The following is a 12911-nucleotide window of genomic DNA, read 5'->3' as shown; positions in this document are numbered from 1 at the left end:
GGCATAGAGAATGACTTTCATTTTCTCTCTATCTTCTGCAGTGGTCGGGCATTGAGTCTGACTCAACTTCACACCTTGTAACACAGGCAAGAACCCTTTCTTTGACTGATCCATTTTGAACTTCTTCAAAACTCTATCAAGGTACGTGCTTTGTGAAATTCCTATCAAGCGTCTTGATCTATGTCTATAGATCTTGATGCCCAATATATAAGCTGCTTCACCGAGGTCTTTCATTGAAAAACTCTTATGCAAGTACTCTTTTATGCTATTCAGAAATTCTACATCATTTTCAATCAATAATATGTCATCCACATATAATATTAGAAATGCTATAGAGCTCCCACTCACTTTCTTGTAAATACAGGCTTCTCCAAAAGTCTGTATAAAACCATATGCTTTTATCACCTCATCAAAGCATATATTCCAACTCCGAGATGCTTGCACCAGTCCATAAATGGATCGCTGGAGCTTGCACACTTTCGTAGCACCTTTACGATCGACAAAACCTTCTGGTTGCATCATATACAACTCTTCTTTAAGAAATCCATTAAGGAATGCAATTTTGACATCCATTTGCCAGATTTCATAATAATAAAATGCGGCAATTACTAACATGATTCGGTCAGACTTAAGCATTGCTACGGGTGAGAAAGTCTCATCGTAGTCAACTCCTTGAACTTGTCAAAAACCTTTTGCAACAAGTCGAGCTTTATAGACAGTAACATTACCATCAGCATCAGTCTTCTTCTTTAAGATCCATTTATTCTCTATGGGTCGCCAATCATCGGGCAGATCCACCAAAGTCCACACTTTGTTCTCATACATGGATCCTATCTCAGATTTCATGGCCTCAAGCCATTTATCGGAATCTGGGCTCATCATACCTTCTTCATAGTTCGTAGGTTCGTCATGGTCAAGTAACATGACCTCCAGAACAGGATTACAATACCACTCTCGTGCGGATCGTGCTTTGTCTGACCTATGGGGTTCTGTAGCAATTTGATCTGTAGTTTCATGATCTTTTTCATTAGCTTCCTCTGTAGTTGGCGTATGCATCACGAGAACAAATTTCTCGGATGAGCTACTTTCCAAATTGAGAGTAGATACAATTACCTCATCAAGTTCTACTTTCCTCCCACTCACTTCTTTCGAGCGAAACTCCTCTAGAAAGGTTCCATTCTTAGCAACAAAGATTTTGCCTTCAGACTTGTGGTAGAAGGTGTACCCAATTGTCTCCTTAGGGTATCCTATGAAGACGCACTTCTCCGATTTGGGTTCGAGCTTATCAGGCTACAACCTTTTGACATAGGCATCGCATCCCCAAACTTTAAGAAACGACATCTTAGGTTTGTTGCCAAACCATAGTTCATACGGTGTCGTCTCAACGGACTTTGACGGTGCCCTATTTAATGTGAATCAGTAATGTGAATCAGTGTCGTCTCTAATGCATAACCCCAAAACGATAATGGTAAATTGGTAAGAGACAACATAGATCGCACCATATCCAATAAAGTGCGGTTACAACGTTCGGACACACCATTATGCTGTGGTGTTCTAGGTGGCGTGAGCTGTGAAACTATTCCACATTGTTTTAAATGAAGGCCAAACTCGTAACTCAAATATTCTCCTCCACGATCAGATCGTAGAAACTTTATTTTCTTGTTACAATGATTCTCTACTTCAATCTGAAATTATTTGAACTTTTCAAATGTTTCAGACTTGTGCTTCATTAAGTAGATATACCCATATCTGCTCAAATCATCTGTGAAGGTCAGAACATAATGATACTCGCCACGAGCTTAACACTCATCGGACCGCATAGATCAATATGTATTATTTCCAATAAGTCATTAGCTCGTTCCATGTCACGCCAAATATGCGACCCTATCCAAAAGGAACTCGAAGGTCCCACCAAGGATAGACCCGCATATTGAAACACTTTTGCAAGGTGGATATCATCACATCAACATTACATAATAGATGGGGATACATACATAAGGCATACAATGCCACTCGAATACAACATCACAATACATCAGAGCATCATCCGACTACGGATGGACCACAAACAGAAACTCAAACGACATCCACCCTGCTAGCCCAGGCTGCCGACCTGGAACCTATCCCCTGATCGAAGAAGGAGCAGAAGAAGAACTCCAAGACAAGCAAACATCACTCTCGCGTCATGATCATCGCACAACCTGTACCTGCAACTGTTGTTGTAGTAATATGTGAGCCACGAGGACTCAGCAATCCCATTACCATGGGTATCAAGACTAGCAAAGCTTAATAGGAAAGGAAGGGGTAAAGTGGTGAGGCTGCAGCAGCGACTAAGCATGATATGGTGGCTAACATACGCAAATCAGAGCGAGAAGAGAGCAAAAGGAATGGTCGTGAAACTAGCAATGATCAAGAAGTGATCCTGAACTCCTACTTACGTCAAACATAACCCAGAAACCGTGTTCACTTCCCGGACTCCGCTGAGAAGAGACCATCACGGCTACACACGCGGTTGATGCGTTTTAATTCGGATCTGGTGTCAAGTTGTCTACAACCGGACATTAACAAATTCCCATCTGCCTATAACCGCAGGCACGACTTTCGAAAGATTATACCCTGCAGGGGTGTCCCAACTTAGCCCATGATAAGCTCTTGCGATCAATGAAGGATATACCTTCTCCCAGGAAGACCCGATCAGAATCGGAATCCCGGTTTACAAGACATTTCGACAATGGTAAAACAAGACCAGCAAGACCGCCCGATGCGCCTACAATCCCGATAGGAGCTGCACATATCTCGTTCTCAGGGCAACACCAGATGAGACAGGCTACGAGTAAAACCAGACCTCGAGTTGCCCCGAGGGGGCCCCGCAGGCGGCTCGGTTCGGACCAACACTTAGACAAGCACTGGCCCGGGGGGGCTAAAATAAAGATGACCCTCGGGTTGGCCGACCCAAGGGAAAGGGATAGGTGGTGGTGAGGCAAATGGTAAAACCAAGGTTGGGCCTTGCTGGAGGAGTTTTATTCAAAGCGAACTGTCAAGGGGGTCCCATAAATCACCTGACCGCGTAAGGAACGCAAAATCCGGGAACATAACACCGGTATGACAGAAACTAGGGCGGCAAGAGTGGAACAAAACACCAGGCAAAAGGCCGAGTCTTCCACCCTTTACCAAATATATAGATGCATTAATAATATAAGAGATATTGTGATATCCCAACCAAAATCCTGTCCACCATGGAGAAATCATCAACTTCACCTACAACTAGCAACGCTATAAGAGGGGCTGAGCAAAGCGGTAACATAGCCAAACAACGGTTTGCATAGGAAAGGTGTCAAAGGTTAGAGGTTCATGGCAATATGGGAGGCTTGATAAACAGGTGATAGGTAGCGCAGCAAAGCGATAGAACGAAGCAACTAGCATAGCAATGATAGTAGTGATATCTAGGGTAGCGGTCATCTTGCCTGAAATCCCGCAAGGAAGAAGAACGAGTCCATGAAGAAGACGAACAGATGAAGCCACGAAGACAAACCAAGCATAGACGAACGGATCCTCACGATCGCAACGAAACGGGAACTATCGAGAAGAAGCACACAACATGGTAAACACTCCACACAAGAACAAGACATGATGCACAAACAAGCATGATGCATGACAAGGCTACATGAAGCTACTCATGGCAAGGAATGATGCAAACAAAAGCAACACATCAAGACAAGTTTAAATGAGGCCGGGAACAACATATAACAATTTCGGTAAGTCCTCATATGCATATTTCGAAGTTGGTCCAGATCTGAATAAACCTTATGTTCAAGTTGTTAAATAGCAAGTTAAGATGCACAACGATGATCTACACGAGATTCTAGTCAAGTTACATATAAAGTTTATTAGATTTGGAGCTATGGCCTAGAAGATATGAGCAAAACAAGTTAAACATGGCATTGATGCAAAACGCATACAAACATCAAGCAAACACCTCAAAACAAGGATGCAACATGATAATATGAAACTACATGCAATTCTAAGCAAGTTTCATATAGAGCACACTCAAAACGGAGCAACGGTACAACACATGCACTCTATACAAGTTTAAAGGACAAGCTGTCCAAAACAGCAACTAGGCATATTGCAAGCATCAAAACAACATGCTACAGGACCTCAACATAATAACAAAAGGCATGGGCATGATGTACAGTTAAAGCACAACAAAACATGAACACTGAGCTAACTCCAGAAATCACTAGAACATGCTCAAACACACATGGTAAGATTGCAAGTTATAACAATTTCAGACATGCATGGATCACTAGCAAAACACATGGCAACAACTGAACTTAATGTTAACAGGCTGACAACAACATTATGAAGCAATTTTGGAGCAAGATTACAACAAGCTACAACAGACTATAAATGCAACCAGGGGCATGGATGGTTAGAGGATGACATGTAGAACAAAACATGTTTAATGATCATCTCCATATTATGCATAGAATGACTAGTAGCAACATGTTTATATAGCATCACGAAATAACAGATTCAACCTAGCAAAACAGCAACATCATGTACCCTACTTAACAAGCTTGAATCACTCACCACAAGTCATTGCATGACAATATAAGCATAGCATCATCAAGAAGACATGTTTATGAAGCTAACCAAGTCAAGAACAAGTCCATAGCATGCAAGGATCAACTATAGCAACCTTGGCTAAATTGAATAACATGTGAACAATCTGCGAGGAAACATTTTGAAGCAAAAGTAGAGCACGAAATGACATGCTAGACTACTCCATAATTGCCAACAGGGGCATGAATGGATAGAGCATAACCATATGTTCAAAACATCCTTACTGAAGTATCTCAAAATATGCATGGATCTCTCTGTAACATCAAGTTTACATGACATCAAAATAACAGCAGAACAGGGACTAAAATCAGTAACATCACGATGCCTAGTTTGCATGCTTGTGCTAGTCACCACATTGATCACAAAAATACATGGTAAGCACCTCTGTAAAGAAGACATAGCATAGATCAAAACACATGTAGACATCAACCTCATAGGATGCACACAACAATCATGGCAAAAATGACAAATGAGCTCGTTCTGTTAACAGACAGCAGATAACATCATGAAGCACTCTTACAATGATGATTCAGGCATCAAGATGACCTCAAATGAATATGATGCAATGGAATGAATTGATGTACTCGTCGGGGTGAACAATTTGACATATTACATGCATAAAAAGGAGCTACGGATGCAGAGATACAGCATGACGAACAGGGCATGAAAATGCAAAAAATCTGGGACTTCGCAGATTCGGGGTCAACCTTCAGCTTGCACGGATATCGAGGCGGCAGCGCGAGCTCGCCGGAGAGATCGCCGGAGACGACGGGGAAGACACTGGGGAGGCCGGATCCGGGGCGCTCTCGGCCGGATCTCGCCGGATCCGGGCCGGAGAGGCACGGGGCGCCCAGGGGCGCGGAACGGGATGGCCGGGGGCGGCGGCGCGACACCGGGGCGAGGAGATCGCCGGCGCTCCGGCGCGGACGGCGGCTGGTGGCGGCGCTAGCCGCGGGAGCAGGGAGGCGCGGGGCGAGCTCCAGCTCGGGGCGGCCAGGGGCGGCGCCCGCGGGAGCCGGGAGGCGGACGACGGAGGGCGGGGCCGGCGGCGGGCACGGCAGCCGGCGGCGGGGAACGACGACGAGGCGAGGACGATGTGTGTGAGGGCGCGGTCCAGATCGGCGGCGGCGCGCGGGCCGGGAGGGCCCGACCCGGGCCTCGGCGGGCCGCGGCGGGGGAAGCGGCGGCGCGCCACGTGGCGGCCTTCGATTGGACGGGGCGCGGCGGCGGACGCGTCCGGCCAGGGACGGACATGTCCGGCGCGCGCGGAGGGGAAAAATCTAGGGTTTGGGTAGAATGACCCGAAAATTTCGGGGGAGGTCTAGTTTTATAGGTAGAGGGAGCTAGGAGAGTCCAAATGAGGAGCGGTTTTCGCCCACGCGATCGTGATCGAACGACCGAGAGCATGGAGGGGAGTTTGCTGGGTTTTGAGCCACTTTGGAAGGGTGTTGGACTGCAAAGAGAAAGATGCTTTACGGTTACCCGGTTAACTGTTGGAGTACCAAACGACCTCCAAATGGCACGAAACTTGACAGGCGGTCTACCAGTGGTATACCAAGGCCACTTGGCAAGCCTCGGGCCATTCCGAGAAAGTTTAACACCCACTCACAACAGGAGACGAAAAGGGGAATGCCGGATGACATAGGAACGCCGGATTGCAAAACGGACAACGGGGAAAAGGCTCGGATGCATGAGACGAACACGTATGCAAAATGAAATGCACGTGATGACATGATAAAATGCAACACGCAAGCAAATGACATGGCAACGACGGCGAATATCTGGCAGACACCTGGTGCATCAAATCCGGGGCGTTACATTCCATTGTTCCGAAGAATGGAGTTTTAGTCATCTTGCCCATAGGGCACGGTTCGCAAGTATCAAATGATTCATAATCAAGTGATTCCAAAAGTCCATCTTTATGGAGTTTCTTCATGCGCTTTACATTGATATAACCTAAACGGCAGTGCCACAAATAATTTGCACTATTATTATCAACTTTGCATCTTTTGGCATCAATATTATGAATATGTGTATCGTCAGATTCAACATAAATAGACCACTCTTCAAGGGTGCATGACCATAAAAGATATTACTCATATAAATAGAACAACCATTATTCTCTAATTTAAATGAATAACCGTCTCGCACTAAACAAGATCCAGATATAATTTTCATGCTCAATGCTGGCACCAAATAACAATTATTCAGGTCTAAAACTAATCCCGAAGGTAGATGTAGAGGTAGAGTGCCGATGGCGATCACATCGACCTTGGAACCATTCCCGACGCGCATCGTCACCTCGTCCTTAGCCAATCTTTGTTTAATCCGTAGTCCCTGCTTCGAGTTACAAATATGAGTAACCGAACCGGTATCAAATACCCAGGCACTACTATGAGAATTAGTAAGGTACACATCACTAACATGTATATCAAATATACCTTTGTTCACTTTGCCATCCTTCTTATCCGCCAAATACTTGGGGAAGTTCCACTTCCAGTGACCAGCCCCTTTGTCGTAGAAGCACTCAGTTTCAGGCTTGGGTCCAACTTTGGGTTTCTTCCCCGGAGTGACAACTTTCTTGTCATTCTTCTTGAAGTTCCCCTTCTTTTTACCCTTGCCCTTCTTGAAACTAGTGGTTTTGTTAACCATCAACACTTGATGCTCCTTCTTGATTTGTACCTCCACAGCCTTTAGCATTGCGAAGAGCTCGGGAATAGTCTTTTTCCATCCCTTGCATATTGTAGTTCATCACAAAGCCTTTGTAGCTTGGTGACAGTGATTGAAGAACTCTGTCAATGACACAATCATCTGGAAGATTAACTCCCAACTGAGTTAAGTGATTTTGGTACCCAAACATTCTGAGTATGTACTCACTAACAGAACTGTTCTCCTCCATCTTGCAGCTATAGAACTTGTTGGAGACTTCATGTCTCTCAACTCGGGCATTTGCTTGAAATATTAACTTCAACTCCTGGAACATCTCATATGCTCCATGACATTCAAAACGTCTTTGAAGTCCCGATTCTAAGCCGTAAAGCATGGCACACTGAACTAATGAGTAGTCATCAGATCAAACTTGCCAGGCGTTCAAAGGTCAGCTTCTACTCCAGTAGCAGGCCTTGCACCCAACGGTGCATCAAGGACATAATTCTTCTATGCAGCAATGAGGATAATCCTCAAGTTACGGACCCAGTCCGTGTAGTTGCTACCATCATCTTTCAACTTAGTTTTCTCTAGGAACGCATTAAAATTCAAGGGAACGGTAGCACATGCCATTGATCTACAACATAGATATGCAAAAAACTATCAGGACTAAGTTCATGATAAATTAAGTTCAATTAATCAAGAACTCCCACTTATATAGATTTCCCTCAAGTCATCTAAATGATACGTGATCCAAATCAACTAAACCATGTCCGATCATCACGTGAGATGGAGTAGTCTTAAATGGTGAACATCTCTATGTTGATCATATCTACTGTATGATTCACGTTTGACCTTTCGGTCTCCAGTGTTCCGAGGCCATATCTATATATGCTATGCTCGTCAAGTTTAACCCGAGTATTCCGCATGTGCAAAACTGGCTTGCACCCATTGTATTTGAACGTAGAGCTTATCACACCCGATCATCACATGGTGTCTCAGCACGAAGAACTTTCACAACGGTGCATACTCGGGAAGAAGACTAATACCTTGAAATTTAAGTAAGGGATCATCTTATAATGCTACCGCCGTACTAAGAAAAATAAGATGCATAAAGATAAACATCACATGCAATCAAAATATGTGACATGATATGGCCATCATCATCTTGTGCTTTTGATCTCCATCACCAAAGCAACATCATGATCTCCATCGTCACCGGCTTGACACCTTGATCTCCATCGTAGCGTCGTGGTCGTCTCGCCAACTATTGCTTCTACGACTATCGCTACCGCTTAGTGATAAAGTAAAGCAATTACATGGCGTTTGTATTTCATACAATAAAGCGACAACCATAAGGCTCCTACCAGTTGCCGATAACTTCTACAAAACATGATCATCTCATACAACAACGTATATCACATCATGTCTTGACCATATCACATCACAACATGCCCTGCAAAAACAAGTCAGATGTCCTCTACTTTGTTGTTGCAAGTTTTACGTGGCTGCTATGGGCTTCTAGCATGAACCGTACTTACCTACGGCACAAAAACCACAACGGTGATTTATCAAGTTTGCTGTTTTAACCTTCACAAGGACCGACCGCAGTCAAATTCGATTCAACTAAAGCTGGAGAAACAGACACCCGCCAGCCACCTTTATGCAAAACTAGTTGCATGTCTGTCGGTGGAACCGGTCTCATGAACACAGTCATGTAAGGTTGGTCCAGGCCGCTTCATCCGACAATACCGCCGAATCAAAATAAGATGTTGGTGGTAAGCAGTATGACGATCACCGCCCATAACTCTTTGTGTTCTACTCGTGCATATCATCTACACATAGACCTGGCTCGGATGCCACTATTGGGAAACGTAGCATGCAATTTGAAAAAAAATCCTACGCTCATGCAAGATCTATCTAAGAGATGCATTGCAACGAGAGGGGGAGAGTGTGTCCACGTACCCTCATAGACCGAAAGCGGAAGCGTTAGCTTAACGTGGTTGATGTAGTCGAACACCATCTGGATTCAACCGATCAAGCTCTGAATGTACGACACTTCCGAGTTTTGCACACATTCAGCTCGATGACATCCCTCGAACTCTTGATCCAGTAGAGGTACGAAAGAGTAGATGAGTTCCGTTAGCACGATGGCGTGGTGATGGTGATGGTGGTGTGATCCGCGCAGGGCATCACCTAAGCACTACGACACTGACCGGAGGAGTAAACGATGACAGTGTCTTGGACCAGGGGGTACTCATCACGTCGTCTCCCGACCTATGGGTTGGGCCGAGGACCCCCATGACTGTTCACTAACGGGCCACTTTAGGCAGCCCATGCCGCATACAAGGAAGACTCAAGAAGACTTGGCATTCAAGCCAAGGACTCTCCTAAAACCCTAGGCCTCCGGTGTGTTATATAAACTGAGGCCAGGCTAGTCAATAGACAATCTAATATTCATTAGAACAATCTCGTGGTAGATACATGTACTCTATACTACACCCATATAAATACAATCAAAAGCAGGATGTAGGGTATTATCTCTTCAAGAGAGCCCGAACCTGGGTAAAACCCTATGTCCATGTTACCACCGCTCGAAGACGCCTAGCTTTGGACCCCTACTACGAGATATGCCGGATTTCACACCAACATTGGTGATTTCATTGAGAGCCTGCTGGCAGTCGCCACGACGCGATGGGAATTCAGATCGTCTTCGACGCGATCTACGCCTCAGAATCGAGCTTTAATGTCGATTCTGACATCTTCATCGCCGGCTCGATTAGTTACCTTGGATCGACTAAGGACTGTGCTCCGTCTTAGATCATTATGTTCGGACGAGGGCCTTCATTATCAACTTCGATCTCTATTAAGATCATGGAGGAATCATCGATGGAGCTCGGGGGATCAACGTCAATATTGCCCTCGGGCAACCGTGCTGTTTTTCTGGACAACAAACCAGTATCCGCCGCCACCGCCCCCTCGAGCGTCGCTTTGATGATTGCTTCAATGAAATTGTGAGGAATTGATTATACAACAACCCTATAAAATTTCGTCGTGTTTCGATGGAGGAATCTTCGGTGATCTATGATATACTGGAGGTCTGTCGAGTATGGACGGAAATTAGGATGAGTTTAGGGCATGGTCTCCAGAGCCCAGCTCGGAGGTTATTTGTAAGATCCAACCGTTCATCTTCTGCGGAATTTCTATATCTACCACCTCTCAAAATTTCAGATCGATCCGACCGTTCGAACTCCAGGAACCTTCCGATTAGTGCATCACTTTTTGGATCTGTTTTCTGCGCGAATATGAATCTGACCTGAGTTCATCTTTCTTCATGAATGGGATATTGGACAACATTTTTGTAAGAATCTCTTTCTAGGGTATTGTGTTTTGTTTCTGAACAAATGCCCACAAATTTTGCTCCTTTTCGGAGGGAATCCTCACCATCGCGCCGGTGTCAAACCAGCCCTTGCTCCACGTTTGCGGACCTGGGCTAGACAAATCGTCGCTTCATCGAGCCGAGTCCAACCTTATCGCATCATCAGCTCGGCAAGCCGAACAAGAGTTCAGCATCACGAAGGCTAAATTATCACCAATGCCATCGCCACACGGATTGCACGGGTCAGGCGCGCTGACATCGCCGCTCGGTCACTTCATCAATCTGACATTGACCATGTCACAAGTTACGACCAATGTTGGCATGGCCGAGTCATAGCTTCTTCAAACCGATGTCTGCCACGCCGAACCGCTTCAACACATCGGCTGGCACGGCGGCTGCAACATCGCCTTACTAACCTGCTCCGTCACCTTGGCTGGACCAGGAGCTTCGCCATCCCTTCATCAAACTACTCTGGAGCCTTCGGCATCACCAGCCGACCAGCTTCGTCACGTCAGCTGGACCGGGGGCTTTGCCTTGGCGAGCCAACCTTTGTCAGCATCGCCACGCCGTCGCTTCATCGCCCATCAGGCAATGGGTGTGCTGATCGAGTCCCAATTTTGGGAGTAACCTTTCTTCAGATTGCTACAACAGATAAACCAGGTGCTATTAATCCTAGTAATTTTTTCTTGCTTGGGTTTTATTTTTCTGAGGAATTATTACTCTGGTTTGTTCCATCATCTGTACACATGTCTGTCAAATGATGGCCGCATTAACGATGGTTGCGTGATGGTTCGGTCAGTTTCCGTTCGCAGTTCGGCGAACGCCTCATCTGGGACTCGGACCGCCTTGTGAATACAGGCTTTGTCACACCGACGCCCCACACCAACATTGGCTTCGATGCCAGGTAACATCTCTTAATTTTTGATTTTGCGTAAATTAATTATGCGAGGATTTTTTTATATATTTATATTATTACTTTTTGGACTGCACTATTTTACATGTGTAGGTAATCGACTTCGACTGCGTCACGCGGTCACTTTAGCAAGCCAATGTCGTCGTCCCAATCGGCGTAAATCGGCTCGCGTGATCACCTTGTTGGTTGAATTGCCATACCAACATGTTCGGTTGCCTCGGGGACTTCGGCATCGCTGAGAGAGCTCTACCTCATCGAGTGTTCGGCACACGGGGCATATTTCTTTTATTACTCACTTTGCATAAATTAATTATTATGCTACGATTTTTAATATATTATTATTACACCAGCTAGCACTATTTTCTGTGCACAGGTAAATGATTCGGGTTGGGCAGCACTATTTTCCTCCGCCTTAGGCTTGCCGGGCTCACTGTAGGCGCTGTCTGCGCAGATTTCCTTCGCCGCCGCATCGCCCCCCTGCAGGAGAGAGGGAGGCCCGCCTGGGAGTTCAAGAACTCGGCAGACATCATGAGGCTGCGCCCGGGCCTCAACTTCAATTTCACCGTCCGGGAGCTGGATGCAATGCTCCTGGAGCTGTTCAAACGGGACCCTCAGCATCCATTCATGTTGCCGAGGGGCGTTGTTCCATTGTGCAACAACTCTTCACTCGACCGGATCCGCGCGATGATGCCTTTGTGCGATTCACACGGAATCGCCCCAACTTGGCAAGAGCCTGCGGATGACGTCGTGCGGGCGTTCTTCGACAGTCTGGAGGAAGTGCCGATCCGCGCCGACGAGCAGAAGAGCCTCACCCGTGACACTACCGACGCGGAGCTGCAGCGCATCGCCACTAGGGCAGAAGAGGCCGCGGCAGCTGCTGCCACGGGCGAGTTCGGGTTCACCGAGGCGGAGGCAGAGGCAGCAGAGGCGGCAAGCCTTGCTGAGTGCGAGGAGTTCGCTGGCGAGGAAGATCTTGCCGGCCCCGAGGCCGAGCCGAGCGAGCCCGGCGAGGAAGAGCCCGAGCCTTTAGACAGCTTGCCGCAAGTGGAGCCTCCGGCTGCACCAAGAAGGCGTCTCCGCAGGGCTGGTGACACAGCGGGGCGGCAGACGGGTCAACAGCCGCCGAGCCGCGCGACGCGCTCTACCGCGGCAAGCACCGTTGCCGCGGGAGCGCCTCCCGCCGCTGCGGCAACTGGAGCGGGACCTTCCCGGTCCACCGCCACCGCCCCCGCCAAGCGGGCAAGGGAGCCCACTTCTCTGCCTCGTCGCACCGGAGGGGAGCCGGACTTCGATCTCTTCGCGCTCAGCTCCGATGATAAAGAAGAAGAGTAAGCTTTCTTGCTGTCC

Source organism: Triticum aestivum, chromosome 5B (genome assembly GCF_018294505.1).
Source record: "Triticum aestivum cultivar Chinese Spring chromosome 5B, IWGSC CS RefSeq v2.1, whole genome shotgun sequence".
Lineage (NCBI taxonomy): Eukaryota > Viridiplantae > Streptophyta > Magnoliopsida > Poales > Poaceae > Triticum > Triticum aestivum.
The sequence above is the reverse complement of the archived record's forward strand: the minus strand, read 5'-3'. Positions refer to the sequence as shown.